General features: G+C 41.1%; 1 protein-coding gene across 8 annotated transcripts in view; it reads right to left on the bottom strand.

The window, feature by feature from the left end:
- Positions 1-17,056, bottom strand: part of LOC130914451 (adhesion G protein-coupled receptor B1-like) — a 428,372-nt gene extending 411,316 nt beyond the window's left edge. For all 8 annotated transcript variants that reach the window (XR_009062924.1, XR_009062926.1, XM_057833647.1 and 5 more), the window contains exon 1: positions 16,554-17,056. The gene's annotated coding sequence lies outside the window, so the exon portion shown is untranslated. The remainder of the gene's footprint in view (positions 1-16,553) is intronic.
- Between the last annotated feature and the right edge of the window lie 665 nt (positions 17,057-17,721).

Consider the following 17,721-nt stretch of genomic DNA (forward strand, 5'->3'; position numbering starts at 1 on the left):
TAACCATGTAGATAAATGCGCTATATAAGTACTGTCAATTTACCACTTACCATAACTGGCAATTAATGAAAAAACTGAAAAAATAATTAGCACAGAATTTTGATTGTTATTTGTATCTGTAGCGGTGCAATGCATGCTAGGAGGCATGTTGGACAACATTCGTGTTGACAGCAGGTGGCAGCAGAGGTTGACTGTCTATCCCAAGGGAGCAGCAATGGCCAAATGAAGCCTCTTGAAGCAAGGAAGCTTTGCAGCCAATTGGTTCATAGCTTCATGGTGGTTCATTTGGTCTTATGACAGTCGTATGATGCCGCTGTCAATCGAAGTGTTATCGGTTAATATCTTTTGGTGTAAATATCCCATAATACAGTGAGGACAGCTGCGGCTTATAGTCCAGTGCGGCTTATCTCTGAGCAAATGCCCTTTTCGTGCCAAATTTGGTGGGTGGCGGCTTATAGTCAGGTGCGCCTTATAGTGCGAAAATTAGGGTATATTAACATTTATGAGGTTCATATATGTTTATATGGAACTTGTATGTAAAGCATATGACACTCAAACCACATATACTATCCTTGGGAAATTTGTAAAATATGAAACTTATATAACTGTATAATTTGGGACCTTCACCCATATGGAAAGACATATAAAACAACTTAAGTTCATAAACTGTATGATTCATCTGGAACTTGTATGTAAAGCATGTGACACACAAACCACATATATGATTGGAACTTAAAAGAACAATATATGACATGAATTGCACATAAAATATCCTTAGTACTGTAGATATGTATAAAATAAAACTTACAATGAGGAGCAGAAGTATTTGCACCCCTCGTGATTTTGCAAGTTCACCCAATTAGAGAATAGGTAGAGGTCTGAAATTTCAATCATAGATGCATTTCCAGTCATACAGGCATTATCTAAAATAAAATAGAGAAATCACATTGTATGATTTTTGAAATAATTTATTTGTAATTTACTGGGGTTCATAAATATTTGTACCGCTAAGAATCAGCAATAATTATGATACTAAAAGAGTTGTCGGTCTACCTTAAAAGAAGTCCACCTTTACCTCATGAGTAACTACCCACCCAACACACGTTTGAGCTCATTATTGTCACCCGTGCAACCCACAGTCAGTCATAATTCAACTGCTACAATGGGCAAGACAAGAGAGCTTTCGAAAGGCACCAGAGAAAAAAATTGTTGAGCTCTACAAAGTTGGAAAAGGCTATGGGACAATTGGAAAGCAGATTGGTGAGAATAAATCATCAGTTGCAGCAATTGTTAGAAAATAGAAAAGGCTAAACATGAGTGATAATCTACCTCGTAATGGGGCTCCACATAAAATCTCTCCTCGTGGGGCATCACTCATAATGAGAAAAGTGAGGGGTCAGCCAAGCACTACACGGCAGGAGCTGGTCAATGACCTGAAGAGATCTGGATGCACAGTTTCAAAGGCTACAGTCAGTACAACACTACGCTGCAATGGTTTAAAATCATTAATTTCTCAAAAGGTTCCCCTGCTGAAGCCAGTACATGTGAAGGCCCGTCTGAAGTTTGCCAGGGACCATCTGAATGATGTAGAGGGGTCATTAGAGTCTGATGCAGTCAGATGAGACCAAAGTAGAACTTTTTGTGCAACCTTTACTCATCGTGTGCGTAGGAAAAAGAAGGATGAGTACAATCCCAAGAACACCATCCCTACTGTGAAGTATGGGGGTGGAAACCTCAGGCTTTGGGGCTGCTTCTCACTGTATAAAGCAGAGGATGAATGGTGAAATGTATTGTCAGAGTTTGAGCCACAACCCCCTTCCTTCAACATGACAATGTTTCGAAGCACACAGCCAAGCTGTCCAAGGAGTGGCTGCATAAAAAACATATCAAGGTTCTGGAGTGGCCTAGCCAGTCTCCAGACCTCAATCCAATAGAAAATCTTTGGATGGCGCTGAAACTTCGAGTTTCTTAACGACAGCCCCGAAACCTGACAGATCTAGAGAAGATTTGTGTGAAAGAATGGGCTTAAATCCCTGTTTCCATATGTGAAAACACAGAAAGCGTCTGGCCTCTGTAATTGCAAACAAAGACTTCTGCCCTAAATATTAGCACTGATCTTCTCAGGGGTACAAATACTAAAAGCTCCTAAAATCTTGCAAGTGTCATAGAAAACATAATAGAAATTTAAATAAATAAATATACTGTATTTGCCTCACTATAAGGTGCATCGGAGTACAAGGTGCACCTTCAATGAATGACCTATTTTAAAACAGTTTTCATATAGAGGGCACACCGCATTATAAGGCACAATAGTAGTAGTAGTAGGAGTGGTTGGGGTTGGGTTATACATCCACTAGATGGTGCTGCTTTAAAGGGAATGTCATGCCATGATAAACCAATATTGGTCCATTTATAGGACGCATCGGATTATAAGGTGCACTGTCTCCTTTTGAGAAAATTGAAGGGTTTTACATGCGACTTATGGTGCGGAAAATACTGGTAGCTCCTTCTTTCTCGACCTTTTGGCTCAGCTCCCTCTTTACCACGACGGACCGATGCAGAGTCCGCATCACTGCAGACATAGCACCGATCCTCCTGTCGATCTCCCATTCCATTTTTCTGTCACTCGCGAAAAAGACCCCTAGATACTTAAACTCCTCCACTTCGGCCAAGGACTTCATCCCTGAGCAGGAAAGGGCATTCCACCCTTTCTCGACTGTGGACCGTGGTCTCGGATTTGGAGGTGCTGATTCTCATCCCGACTGCGACACACTCGGCTGCGAACTGTTCCAATGAGAGGGGAAGGTCACAGCTTGATGAAGCCAGCTGAGGCCACCAAACTGGACCCCCTCAACGCCTCAGCTGTGTCTAGAGCAGTGGTTCTTAACCTTGCTAAACGTACCGAACCCCACAAGTTTCACATGTGGATTCACTGAACCCATCGGAATTAGATAATAAAGCTCCTTTTTTTTTTTTTTTTTCAAAACGATATATCTAAGCTAGCAAGCTGATAATTTTGCAAATTCCTGTTCAAAATTCTTCTCATTTTGACAGCATGTTTTATAAATAGGTCAAAATTTGAGACCACGCTTTCCATTGGTCTGTTGCATTCACTCATACCAAGTGCGAGCCAACCTTCCACTGAGCAAACCAGATCAGATCGAGGACTAGCAGTTAAAAGAAATGGATTAAGCCTGTAAATTGGGAGCAAACCAGTCCAAAGTCTAGTATAAAAGGCATTTTGCCTAGATTTCATCAGCATACGAAAATAGGGCTCTGCTCTGCTTTTCTTTACCTTCGCCGAACCCCTTAGACTTACTCACCGAACCCCTAGGGTTCGATCGAACCCAAGTTAAGAACCAGTGGTCTAGATATTCTGCCCATAAAAGTTATGAACTGAACCGGTGACATAGGGCAGCCTTGACGGAGTCCAACCCTCACTAGAAACGGATCCAACTTACAAACGGTGACACGGACCAAGCTCTCACCGGTCATACAGGGACCGGATCCCCCATATCAGGGATCCCATACTCCCGGAGCACCCCCCAGCACGGTCGAACGCCTTCTCCAAGTCCACAAAACACATGTAGAATGGTTGGGCGAACTCCCGAGACCCCCCGAGAACCCTGCTGAGGGTATAGAGCTGATCCACTGTCCCGCACACTGCGCTTCCTGAATCTGAGATTCGACTTCCCAACGGACCCTCCTCTCCAGTACCCTTGAGTAGACCTTATCAGGGAGGCTGAGGGATGTGATCCTCTTATAATTAGAACACATCCTCCGGTCACCCTTTTTAAAAAGAGGGACTACAACCCTGGTCTGCCAATCCAGAGTCACTATCCCCAATGTGCACACAATGTTGCAGAGGCATGTCAACCAAGACAACCCCACAACATCCAGAGCCTTTAGAAGATCCGGGAAGATCTCATACACCCCCAGGGCCTTGCCACAGAGGAGCTTTTTAACCACCTCAGTGACTTCAACCCGAGAGATAGGAGGACCCGCCTCGAAGTCCCCAGGCTATAGAGGCGCGGAACATGGTACACTCAGACACAATGTCTCCTGCCTCTCCCTGGACATGGGCGAAGCTCTGCCAGAGATGTGAGCTGAAACTCCTCCAGACAGGGAACCCTGCAAGGCGTTCCCAGCAAACCCTCACAAAATATTTGGTCTGCTGAGCCGGACCGGCTTCTTCCCCCACCATCGAAGCAACTCACCACCAGGTGGTGATCGGTTGACAGCTCCGCCCCTCTCTTCACCCGAGTGTCCAAGCGACCGCAAATCTGATGACACGACCTCAAAGTCAATCAACGAACTGCGGCCATGGGTTCCTGGTCCCAAGTGCACATACGGACACCCTTATGCTTGAACATGGTGTTTTTTATTGAGAATCCACGACGGGCGCAGAAGTCTAACAATAGAACACTGCTCGGGTTCTGATCGGTGGGGCCGGTCTTCCCAATCACGCCCCTCCAGGTCTCACTGTCAATGCCCACGTAGTTTAAATTTAGGTTTTCAATTCAGCTATTCATGTTCCACGAATCAAATATAAATGATTCAGATTCTGTGTCTGATGGCACAAGTTTGAGCCCATAAATTGTGTGAAAAGTAGGTGAAGAACTGCAACAGCTGTTAAGAAAAATGCTCGCTAGGATGAGAGGAAATAGTTTGCATACTCTACAATGGCCGCGAAGAGACGACATGAGGCAAAGCTAAATCTAATCGCAGACATGAAGAGTGACCATGTTCAAGAGACCAGATTTAGATTGCTTGGACATGTTAAAAGGAGAGATGATGAGAGAATGATGCTGGAATGATTATGGAGTGGAGCGACCAAGCTAAAGAGAGCAAGAGGAAGATCTAAGAAGGGCCAGATAGATGTAGTGAGGGAATAGAAGTGAAACATTACAGCAGTTAATGTTCAAAAGGAGAAGGCAGAAGAAAGTATAATACACTCTTGCGAGTTGTGATGGGACAAGTTAAAAGACACAAATTCAATCCCACATTTGCAGGAGAGCCACTTGTATTCCAAACATTTTTGTGACCTTGAAGTGGAACTACCGTATTGTCCGCACTGAAAGGCACACCTAAATTCCTTCAGTTTTCTCAAATTTGACAGTGCGCCCTATAATCCCATGCGCCTTATACTGTATATGGATCAATATTGGTTAACCATGGCATGACATTCCCTCTAGTGCCGCTTCATCCAGTGGATGAAACCGCAACCCCAACTACTACTATTCCTACTACTGCAGCGCCTTATAACCTGGTGTGCCCTATATATGAAAACTGTTTTAAAATAGGCCATTCTTTGAAGGCGTGCCTTATACTCCGATGCGCCTTATAGTGCGGAAAATACGGTAATTGTTATTGAATGAGGTGTGAACTACTTTTGCAATACAATGAGTGTCCCTTAATTCAAGTCTCACTCTGACAACAAGAAAGTACTGACTTGCTTTGTTTTTTGATTATCATTCAGCTGATGTGTCAGTGTCTGCACACACATACGCACGTGTGTGAGCATGTGTGACCATTTCTGAAGGGTCCCATTGAGCCAGCCTTTCCTGTCATTGCCATGCAAAGGGCTTCCTACACTCGGCCATAATGGCGAAAGTATTTTTCCACTCCATATTTGACACAGCCAGAAGGAGGCCTCCCATACAAGCGCCTCTATTATTATTTACTTTTTTTTTTTTTTTTTTTTTTTTTAATAAAACAGTGTCCTCATATTCCTTTCCTTCCTATCAAACTTCTTTGCGAGCTTTCTAAAAGTGTTAGCCTGGAATACTAGTCTTGTCGATAAAAGTCACTTTGAGTGACATATTTTAATCCTTTTTCATTGTAATGATATTTTCTCTCCCCTCACTGTGTCAGCCACAATCAAAATGTCACAGTCAGATTTACAAGTGCATCAGCTGCCAAACAAAGCTTATTTTATTCTAGGGCTCCGAGGCAGGGGAAAATCCATAACCACTACAAATCAATGGTGGAAATTTATGGCTGCCACCTGGGGTTTGAAGATTGCAAGTGACTAGCGTTCACACAAAAGACTCAATGGTTTGATTGATTTGATCTGGATTAATTCAGTTTATCTTTGTACAGTGTGCAAAATGTTTCTCAATAAAAAGTGTGGACCAGATTTCACTCATCAAAACAGCGCATTTGCGCACCAAGGATATTGGATATCAGCTGCCAGCAGACTGGCAACCAGTTCATGGTGAGATAGCTGGGATGGGCTATAGCACCTCCGCGACCCTCCTCTATGGAGGTAGGTAGTCATGTGTTACTTTTACTCCGTTACATTTACTTGAGTAAGTTTTTGAGAAAAACATACTTCTTAGAGTTGTTTTACCATGCAATATTTATTACTTTTACTTGGGTAGATTTGTGAAGAAGAAACAATACTCTTACTCCGCTACTTTGGGCTACACTAGTCATTACATTTTTCCTCTTCCTGCATGATGACTTTATTTTGCCAGAGATGCCAACAGTCGGCACTTCGGGAGTACGGTATACCTAGCCCCCTGGGAACACCCCTGCTTTTTGCATATGATGTGGCGCTGTTAGCTTCATATAGCCGTGACCTCCAACTCTCATTGGAGCGGTTCGCAGCCGAGTGTGAAGCGGTCAGGATGAAGATCAACACCTCCAAATTTGAGACCATTTTCTTTAGTCGGAAAAGGGTCGTGTGCCCTCTCGGCGATGAGATCCTGCCTCAAGTGGAGGAGTTCAAGTATCTTGGGATCTTGTCCACGAGTGAGGGTAGGAGAGAGCGGGAGATCGACAGGCGGATTGGTGCAGCATCTGCAGTGATGAAGACTCTGCGCCAGTCCGTTGTGGTGAAGATGGAGCTTAGCGAATAGGCAAAGCTCTCGATTTATCAGTCGACCTACGTTCCTACCTTCACCTGTGGTCACGAGTTGTGGGTCATGACCGAAAGAACAAGATCCCAGATACAAGCGGCCGAAATGAGTTTCCTCCGCAGGGTGTTCGGGCTCTCTTTTAATGATAGGGTGAGAAGCTCAGGCATCCTGGAGGGACTAGTCCTCCACATTGAGAGGAGCCAGCTGAGGTTGCTCGGGCATCTGGTTTGGATGCCTCCTGGACGTCTCCCTGGAGAGGTTTTACGGGCATTTTCCGCTGATGGGAGGCCCTGGGGACGGCCCAGGACATGCTAGAGAGACTATGTCTCTCGGCTGGCTTGGGAACGCCTTGGGATACCGCCGAAGTAGCTGGTTTAAGTGGCTGGGAAGAGGGAAGTCTGGGCTGCCGGTTTTAAAGCAGTAATGTGAAGTAATTTCATAACATGCCAAATAGGGCCACAATTAAAGTAATTAATCATTGTCCAACAAATAAAGCATGAAAAAAATAATTTATATGTTGTATATTTGACAAAATAATTGCGTTTCGGAAGTTCGAGCCTGAATTACGAGCCTGTAATACGTCACACCGGGAACAGCGATGGCAGCTCCATACATACGGCCGCCATACAAAGCCCTTCAAACAATGATTCAAACAGCGATATAAGCGATAGATCGAGCGCAAGGGAGGAGATCCAAGTTTTTGAAGAATTGGAGAAAGAAGAGGAGGTTGGAATTTTATGTTGGACCTAACATGTATTAGCCAGACGCTAATCAGGATGCAAAAAATGTGCCTAGACTACCTGACATGGAATGGATACAAGACCCATCGAGATTACAAGATTGGTAAGATATAGGCTGTTATTATTTTCATGATTTGAAGATGCAGGCATTTGCACAGAATTTTATGTTTTTGTCTATCTGATGACATTGTTAAAAAAAATAGGAATCAGATTTCATGTTCATTTTGGCAGAGCCGGCAGCTCTTGTGCATATAAAATAATAATATAAAAACGTTGGGGGGAAAGAAGGAGATGAGTCGTTGATGGCTTTCTCCACTTTATTGTGGCAACAATAAGAAAACAAAATAATAGCGGACTGCCGCCACATTTGACAGCGAAGTTTTGCTTCTCGCTGATCTCCTCCTCGCCTCCTACTACTCCAGCGTCTCTTTAAACGGATCGTGCATAGTGTCTTGTTATGAGCTTTTTGTTTACAAATGTATCGAACACACGACGTGCTGACAACTTTGTTTCTTTATTAAAACATGGAGCGATCAGGACAACACAGCTCGGGGCTCTCGGGAGGAAGTGGCATCTAATGGCGTGAAGAAATGTAGTTTTTTCACACAAACGAACAGATTACAAAGCACCACTTCAGTGTTGTCCCGAGACTACATTTCCCATGATACACTGCGTGACCTGCGCGCTCGCTGATTCACTGCCAGACATTAAAAGCAACATGCTTGTTGTTGTCACTTGTCAGCGGCTCTTGTACAGTAAAACATAAACTAGAAGGCTATCAAGCGCTCACCGTGAAAGAAACGCCGAACCGTACAAATGCAATGCAATGCTTGAAGCATGAAGGTGGAAATACATAATACAAATCCAAATAAATGTGCACAAACTCACCGGCGGTGTGTGCCTCTTACGGCAACGCTAGCTTATACTGTTCATTCCACAACAGTTGGCAGCTCTGCTTTGACAAAGTCATCAGTCATTTATCCAAAAATCACACTTACTTTTTGGCAAATCCTTGATCATAAGCAGACCGGTTAAGGAAGCAGGCATCTTCGAAGTGTTTGCAGCAGAGAACACTACTCGATGATGGCGTGAAATTCATTCGCTTCGTGCGAATGAAAGATGTCCATTTACGTGCCCTGCTATCCTTTGGCCACTCATACAACTTTTCGTTTGAGTGAGAACAAAACATCGCCACACACCGCCGTGGCATCTTACCGAGAAGCAATGCAACAAACAATACTGTTCTGCGGACTTCCCTCGCACTTCCCGGTGTGACGTAATTTCCGAAGATTTCCGAAGATTGCCGAAGAAAAGCATTTTCGTTGTCAAGGGCGTTGCTACGTGTTAAACAAAGAATCTGGAAGGGTTGCGTTAAAAAAAAAAAAAAAAAATGAAAATATGCTTATAACTGTTTAGCCATTGATATTATTCAAAAACATGGTTGGCCAACCTTACTTCACGTTACTGCTTTAAGCGGCAGATGGATGGATGGATGGATGGATGGATGGATGGATGGATGGATGGATGGATGGATGGATGGATGGATGGATGGATGGATGGATGGATGGATGGATGGATGGATGGATGGATGGATGGATGCCAACAGTCCTACGGTGCATTCAAGGAAGGTGGGAAATCGGACTTGTCCCACACGCATTGTACCAGTTGCGACCTCAAGTTGTTTGTTGACACAACTGCCAAGTGCAGTGACAAACAATGCTCAGGTTTGAAACACTCCTCCGAAATAGACGTCCATGCAAGACTTAAACATGCCACCTTTAAATGGTATGAGAGGATACGCTTTGATAGGTGGCAAATGGAGTTGGCTGAGTTTAACCTAGATAAACAGATGTACAGTGTTTCACATAGTGAAAAACTGTACTGTCTGTACATGTACATTAAGGGCACTATCACATTAGAGTCTAATACTTCCCAAATAACAGGGTGTGCTCCAACCCCAGGGGGGTGCAGAGCGATGCCGTGGGTAAAGCATGTGACCTCAGTGAAAATACTTTTTTACTGTATTAGAATAAAAAGTAATTACTAGGGCTGTCAAACGATTAAAATTTTTAATCGAGTTAATTACAGCTTAAAAATTAATTAATCGTAATTAATCGCAATTAATCGCAATTCAAACCATCTATAAAATATGCCATATTTTTCTGTAAATTATTGTTGGAATGGAAAGATAAGACAAGATGGATATATACATTCAACATACGGTACATAAGGACTGTATTTGTTTATTATAACAATAAATCAACAAGATGGCATTAACATTATTGACATTCTGTTAAAGTGATCCATGGATAGAAAGACTTGTAGTTCTTAAAAGATGAATATTAGTACAAGTTATAGAAATGTTATATTAAAACGCCTCTTAATGTTTTCGTTTTAATAAAATTTGTAAAATTTTCAATCAAAAAATAAACTAGTAGCCCTATTCTGTCCTCAATGTGTGTGAGTACACAAAATGACAGATAGCGAACATAAGTTCCAAAAAGAAATCAGACGGTGTGGCAAAGTTGCATGGGTTTTACTGAAGTCATCTCTTTTTGACAGGAGCACGTTTCTTGTATTTTTGTAAAACTGAAAATAACAAGGCAATGTGTCAATAACTTGCATGAATCACAAAATAACATAAAATGTACACACACGTGTCCATTTGAGCAGTAGCACTAGCCAATTAGCTCACAAGCATCTAACAATGTAACTGCATTTCACCATATATGTGAACAAATTCAAATACACATAATCAATAACTATCTAATGCTCATGAATATAAACAAAGGAGGAATATAACTCACAAGCGATGCATGTATTAGACACAAACAGTGTGATGGGGCTATGAGAACTGCCACTGAATACTGAATGCGGACGTTAGCTGGTCTGAATAGCACTGTCTATTAGTGTGAGTTCGCGTCGACATATAATCACGTCAGAAAAGCGCGCCGAAACCCAAATAATCAGCTGCACTGAATCGCCAGCAGAGGGCGACATTACGCCACATCACATATGCAAGTCACACCCAAGCGCCAGCAGAGGGCGGAAAAACTCCATAAAACACAATTAACAAGTTGGGCTTTCACTCTACTGACATTTAAATCTGTCTGAGCGGGCCTAGTGCGTTAATTGCGTCAAATATTTTAACGTGATTAATTTAAAAAATTAATTAACGCCCGTTAACGTGATAATTTTGACAGCCCTAGTAATTACACATCCACTCTGTGGGTGGCAATGGTGCCCTCATTTTCAGAGTGTGCGCAGTATTTTTGAATCAAAGAGCACACAGCAAAGAGCACTGGAGATATGAAGAGCTTAGTCGAGGAAATATGTCGAAGCGTATGTAGCGTTTGGCTTTGGCAGTGGGAGATGAAGAAAGACCAGTCTATTTACTCTGTCTAATTATGTTTGCAGCGGACAGCGGGAAGCAAAATCAATGAAGACGTCACTTAAAGACATTAGACCTCAATCACATTGATAAGCCGCTCAATTTTTTCAGTGAAAACGTGCCAAATATTGCCGCCAACAATCATCCCGCTATGTCAGTTACATCAGTAAATCAGCGAGCACTGTTAGCATGCTTGGTGTAAAATAACCCCACACCATAGCAAAGGAGCTGATACTGCCTGCCGCAAAACTAAAAACTGTCCCTCTGTCCAATGACACTGTCGTTTTTGTTCTATTATTTTTTGTTTTTTTCGGTCAAATTGTTTGGCATATTGTCCACATGAGATAAAGTTGCTAATCAATTTGAATTTTTAATTATTCAATGATTTTATTTAACTTCATTTTTCAGTATCAAATGGTCAAAAATTGTACCTTGAGTGTATTTTGAGTTTGGCTGTGATTTTTTTTTTTTTTTTTTTTTTAATTCAGGCAAATTGATGCACTCTAAGTATTTTCTGTAGCAAACAAAACAATGTTCAGAAAGTTACACTCTATTGTAAGTTGATATATATTACTTTTTTTTTATTACAAAAAAAGGACACAATTTTAAGCAGAGGTGTACTTATATTCATAATAATTTTATAGACCAATGTTACTATTTACAGTGGCTTCAGAGAGTGCGGCGGAGCGAAAGATTTACATCTTAGGGGGACGTAACAGAAAATAATTGAGAACCACTGCATTAGACTGAGACGACCAGGGTCCATTTGAAGAGCAACCATGCAACAACACTTGCAAATTTCTTGGGTCCAGTATTCACACTGCGCCAACAAAACTTTCCAAGTCGCATCACATGGACGTAAGGCACACTCATTGAGAGGAAATACCCTCCTTGGAGTGGAGAGAAGGGAGAGAGTGTGGTGTGACGCTGTACGTAATGTAGCATAAGCGCAGCCTAGTCCGCTTGCATTCACAAGCGAAGCAGGGTGCGCTTAAAGCGGACCGAGACGCACGATTTTTTAGCAGACCAGAGTTAATTCGTTTGGGCCGAACTAAAGTTCACATGTGCGTTATCACTTGCAAAACAAAGTAGACTATCTGAGAAAAAGAACTCTTCGTCCGTTTAAACCGGCTCAAACAGTGCTAGTGTGAAAGCGCCCAAAGAGTGTTGTTTAACACATAGGCCAGGAAATGCTTTGTACCATTTTCATGTATGTAATGCTTAATTTTCTTCCTTAGTACAGGAAGCAGTGGTTTTGTAGATGAAACTTGTGGATTCTGCAGCAGTTGTTTAAAGAAACGTTTAAGAACTGCTAGACTCATAAATCATTATGACTGATCATTACAACGTTTTGGATTGCTGCCAGTATTAGAGCTTTCTCAAATACAGGTAGTTTCCGGGTTACGACGTACCCGACTTAAGTGATTTCAACTTCACTTTTTTTTAAAATAATGTTGACTTTTGTTTTGTGATGCGCTTCTATTTTGGCACAGGAAGCTAGAGCAGGTAGTACCACCGCATGCGAGCAAGAGCGCATTTACACACAAGGAAGAACGTACGGAAAAACTGCACGCACGAAGAAGCGCGAATTTGCTACCATGAAGAAGTCACGCAGCCGAGAGAGAGAGAGAGAGAGAGAGAGAGAGAGAGAGGGAGCGAGAGAGAGAGAGAGAGAGAGAGAGAGAAAGAAAGAGGAAAGATTACAGCTACAAGCCTGCGCGCACATTTGTTGCGTTTGAAGGATCCGCAGAGGCAACACCTGTATATAACACCTTTTGTACTGTTTATTGTGCGTTTTCATTTGTGGTCAAATAATTGGGGCAAGTTTATGTGTTTGTTTTTGAGTATGTGCAGACACTTACTGATACATGCTAATCATTTGTGTGGATTGTTTTTGCTGTATCAGCAGCTATTGTGCTATGAAAAAGTATCTGAACCGTTTGGATTTTCTCACATTTCTGCATAAAATCACCATGAAATGTGATCTGGTCTTTGTCAAAATCCCGCAGATGAAAAAACCGGGTCTGCTTAAACGAAAACCACCCAAACATTTACAGGTTTTTCATATTTTAATGAGGATAGCTTGCAAACAATGACAGAAGGGGGACAAATAAGTAAATGAACCCACTGTCTAAGGAGACATAAAGAGCTATTGAAACCAATTTTTACCAAACAATTTAAGTCAGGTGTGTTCCCAATCACTGATGAGTGGTTTAAAGCTGCCCTGCCCACTATAAAATACACACCTGGTAAGAACTGTCTTGATGAGAAGCATTGTCTGATGTGCATCATGGCTCGGTCAAAAGAACAATCTGAAGACCTGCTGTCAAGGATTGTTGATTTGTATAAAGCTGGGAAAGGATACAAAACCATCTCTAAAAGTCTAGATGTTCATCAATCAACAGTCAGAGAAGTTCTCAACAAATGGAGAGAGTTTGATACTGTTGCTTCTTTCCCAAGGTGTGGCCGTCCATCAAAGATGACGTCAAGAGTTCAGCGCAGAATACTCACAGAGGTAAAAAAAAAAAAAAAAAAAACTAGAGTTTCTGCTAAAGACAGAAATCACTGGCACAGTCAAATATCTCTGTGCACACATCAACTATATGTAAAACTATGGCAGAGAATGGTCTTCATGGGAGGACTCCACGGAGGAAGCCGCCGCTGTCTAAAAACCACATTGTTGCTCGTTTAATGTTCACAAAAAGGCACTTGGACACTCAACAGAAGTTTTGGCAAAATATTTTATGTACTGATGAAACAAAAGTTGAACTGTTTGGGAGTAACACACAACGTTCTGTGTGTGGAGAAAAAATGGAACAGCTCACCAACATCAACACCTCATCCCCACCATGAAGCATGGTGGAGGGAGCATCATTATTTGGGGCTGTTTTGCTGCCTCGGGGCCTGGACAACTTGCAAAAATTAATGGAAGAATGAATTCAAAAGTTTATCAGAATGTTTTGCAGGGAAAATCTGAGGCTGTCTGTCAGACAGTTGAAGCTAAAAAGAGGATGGATGCTGCAACAAGACAATGATCCAAAACACAGAAGTAAATCAACCTCAGAATGGTTTAAGAAGAACAAAGCACACGTTCTGGAGTGGTCAAGTCACAGTCCAGATTTTAACCCCATTGAGATGCCGTGGCATGACCGAAAGACAGCAAATCATGCTAGACATCCCAGGAATCTGCCTGAACTACAGCAGTTTTGTGATCGATTTAATTTAATTTCTATTTTAGTTTCATTCTGCAAATGTTGATGTCATTAGCGGTTAAATAATGTCAGCAAATCACACGGACGTCTGGCATCATCATTTGGGAATATAGCTCACTGTCTAGCTAGGACTTAGCTCCAACGTCATGGCGAGGACAGTACAATGACGAACAGTACATGTTTTTGGATCGTTATTTTGAGATTTAGAGGGTATTTAGGAGTACTAAAAGGGTTAATTCCACTTAAGAGGAAATTCGGGTGACGGCGCCAGCGTAGGAATGGAACTCGTTCGTAACCCGGGGACTACCTGTATTTGTATTTTAAGGCTCTGTGGAGTTTATATACAATATACACTCTCCTCAGAGGAGGCAAAGTAGCATTGGCTTCTGTTGTATTGACCGGTTTTATCTTTTTATTTTTTTTATTTCTATTTTTTCTGAAAATTTCTCCTTCAGACCGTTCTCTCAGCCTGCTCACTGTCTCCTCATCAACCTTCTAATCATCTCCTCCTTCTTCAAATGACTCCCACAGTACCCCCGTCTCACTGTCTTCTCTCCCGCACTGTGATGTCACAAATTTAGATATGTGGTCTCCTGATAGCACATAGCCTTTAGACATCACAGCCCTGTTTTCTTTAGTCAAATGACAATATGGAGCTGAGGTAGAGAGGTTGGTGCTTAATTTTGTAGTTAAAAACAGGAAGACATATGATGGACAAAAGAAAATGGGATATTTTGGTTTCATCTAAATAAAACGGCATTGCTTTGTCTGTTCTTGTGTCATATTGCATGGTGTCTTGTGATGACAAAATAACCAACTGCAGAATTACCATGTCTGTCTTTTTCCACCATTTTTTTCAATATAGATATTTTTTGTGCCTTGATGACTTAGCATGCAACATGCGCCTCCTTCAATAAAGGGGAAACAGATACAATATCAATTCCAATATTAAGCAGTAATGTCTACAGTCACAATTCTGCTTAAGTTGTTATTTCATTCTTTTATTTTCTGTACCGCCTTTCCTTCTGAGTGTCGCGGCAATTAAGCATTTAAAATAATTAAATATTTCAGTTGTGTATAAATCATCAATGCATTAGCTATCAATATGAATATAAACAAAGCTATGAAGTTGCTCAAAAGCACAAACTGTGTACTGTGTTCAACACGTTCACCTCTCACATTGAAGCACATTTGATCATGTGTGTACTTTGTATAAAGAAGAAATATCCTAACCCTATGCCCCCAGCACATTTGGCCTGGTTTCATCCATTCAGATCATTCATTTTCATATACAACCTGCAAACGTTGACTCATTTAGCTTGTAAAAAGGCATCCAATTTGCCTCATCTGATAACCCCAATGCATAATATAACAACTGATGGTTAGTTTCATACGAATAATGTGAAAAAAGAAAGGACCGTGCAAGAATACCACATTAATTGTTATTTCATCAAGTAATATTTCCTAGTAATATCTCCCTCAAATGAATATACACTCCAAAGTATTACAGTAAAAGTGCTACATTTATTTGATGCCATTAATTAATTCTGCAGCTAGTGAAAGAATATGTGAGGCAATCCAATGAATCAGCACAATTTCAACATGGCTCTACCGAGTTCTAGAATTTCTACAAGGATAAAATGTACAAATAAATATTTGAGTTACAGAAGAAGACAAATCAATATCATGTGTATCGTCTCATTTTATGTTTTTGTTCTTCTGAATCATGGATAGTGCTTATATTGACATGCTTGCCCTTAAAACCAAAAGTAAAACCGAAGAATTAATTAATTTATTTATTTATTTATTTAGGACAAATGCGTAAATATAAAAGAATACTTGCTTGAAATGAGCAATGAATGACTAACGTTCCTTAAAAGTTATTAGCTATATTCATCATAAGTGACCGGTAATGTCAAATTAAGGGGGGAAATGCCATTGAATTTTAAATAACAGTAACAAGGGAAAACCTAACGGGAGAAAGATGACGTTTGTCGCCTCGGGTCGCCGACGGCGTTGCTTCCACGGCACGTTCTTTTTCAGTGTGCGTTTTCTTTTTTCTTTTTTCGTTTTTTTCTTTTTTTGTTTGTTTTCTTCTTCTTCTTTTTTTTTTTTTTAAATCTTAACTCAAAAACCGCGTGGCAATCACGCTGTCGTTAGTCATTTTCCCCTCAGTATAACCAGCTATGCCCGTCAATATTTTCTTAATCCAGCAGTGCCCCCTCGAAATCAACGACATTCCCCGACCCAAAATGTCTCCCCAAAAATCAAACCTGTGTTTACTATATTTGTGAAAGAGGAAAAAAAGGAATACATACTACGATATATTCTTAAAATGAAAATTTACCTTCTGCAAGTCACCTCTCCTTCTGGTACATACTGTCTGTCACTGGACACCAAATCCCAAAAGCACGGGCAAAAAAGTGTGGCAATAAGTCCTTCGATAAAATTCACTGATGTTTGATTTGTTGCTGTTAATACAATCAAAATCCAGCAGGGTTGGAAATATCCGTTGGTTTCAATTATTCTCTCAGTGCGTAAAATGGTCAGATAAAGTACAAGTGTATGCCCATCTTTTCTTGTTCTGTTCCTCAATTAAATATCCATCTTCTTCATTTTTGTTATGCTTATAATGAGAGATAACTCGCTAGTGGTACTTCCTGTGAGTTTCCTTACATATGAACTCTGTCCAAATCTCACCTGTAAACTGTTTTCACTACCTTTCAGCTTAAATGTGTGGGTTTTACAAAGGAGTAAATCGGAGTACTTGCGCGCATCACCGGAGCCGATAGGCTTTCAGCTCTGGTTTTTGTCTGCCTGCTTGCAGCATCAACCGCATTCCTTGTTCTGAAATCCCGTACACCACATCATCAAGTCATTCAATTTCAACGAAATAACTTCCAGTACAGAACTTCAAAATAAAAATTCTATAATTATTCCCAGGGGAAAGCTTTTACTTTGAAGGCAAAAAGGCTAATTTCCTTTTGAATTCGGTCGTTTCCACGTTCAAAGCTGAACAAGGATGGGGAGAGTTGGTGTGGCGACCACACGTTAGAAAACTCATCCAGCAGCCCCATCTTCTGGAGTCAAAAAGCATACATTATAATGCAGTGATTCAAGGGCGTAGGTTTGGTCTCAACATGGGTAGGGACGACATCACAGCATAACATGCATGTACACTTTTTGCTGGGGACGGGACATTAATAAGACCAGATTGGGTGAACGGGGATCAGGGCTACATTTTTTACGACTATGAGCCTAATTAATTGTTAGGCTGAATGATCAATGCAAAATAAATCTGTATTGACTTACACTAATTTTCATATGTGTTGGTTCAGGTGATACACCGTTCGATTCCAACCTTTGTTTTCATAAACTATAAAATAAACATTTTGTAAACTTCCTGAATAAATGTCTGGATTTTATTACCAAATGTAAATAGCAATACTTGAACATAACCTAAATTAAATAATCATACACAATAAATTCAAATTTGTTAATAATCTCTTAGCTAA

This window comes from Corythoichthys intestinalis, chromosome 4 (assembly GCF_030265065.1).
Source record: "Corythoichthys intestinalis isolate RoL2023-P3 chromosome 4, ASM3026506v1, whole genome shotgun sequence".
NCBI lineage: Eukaryota > Metazoa > Chordata > Actinopteri > Syngnathiformes > Syngnathidae > Corythoichthys > Corythoichthys intestinalis.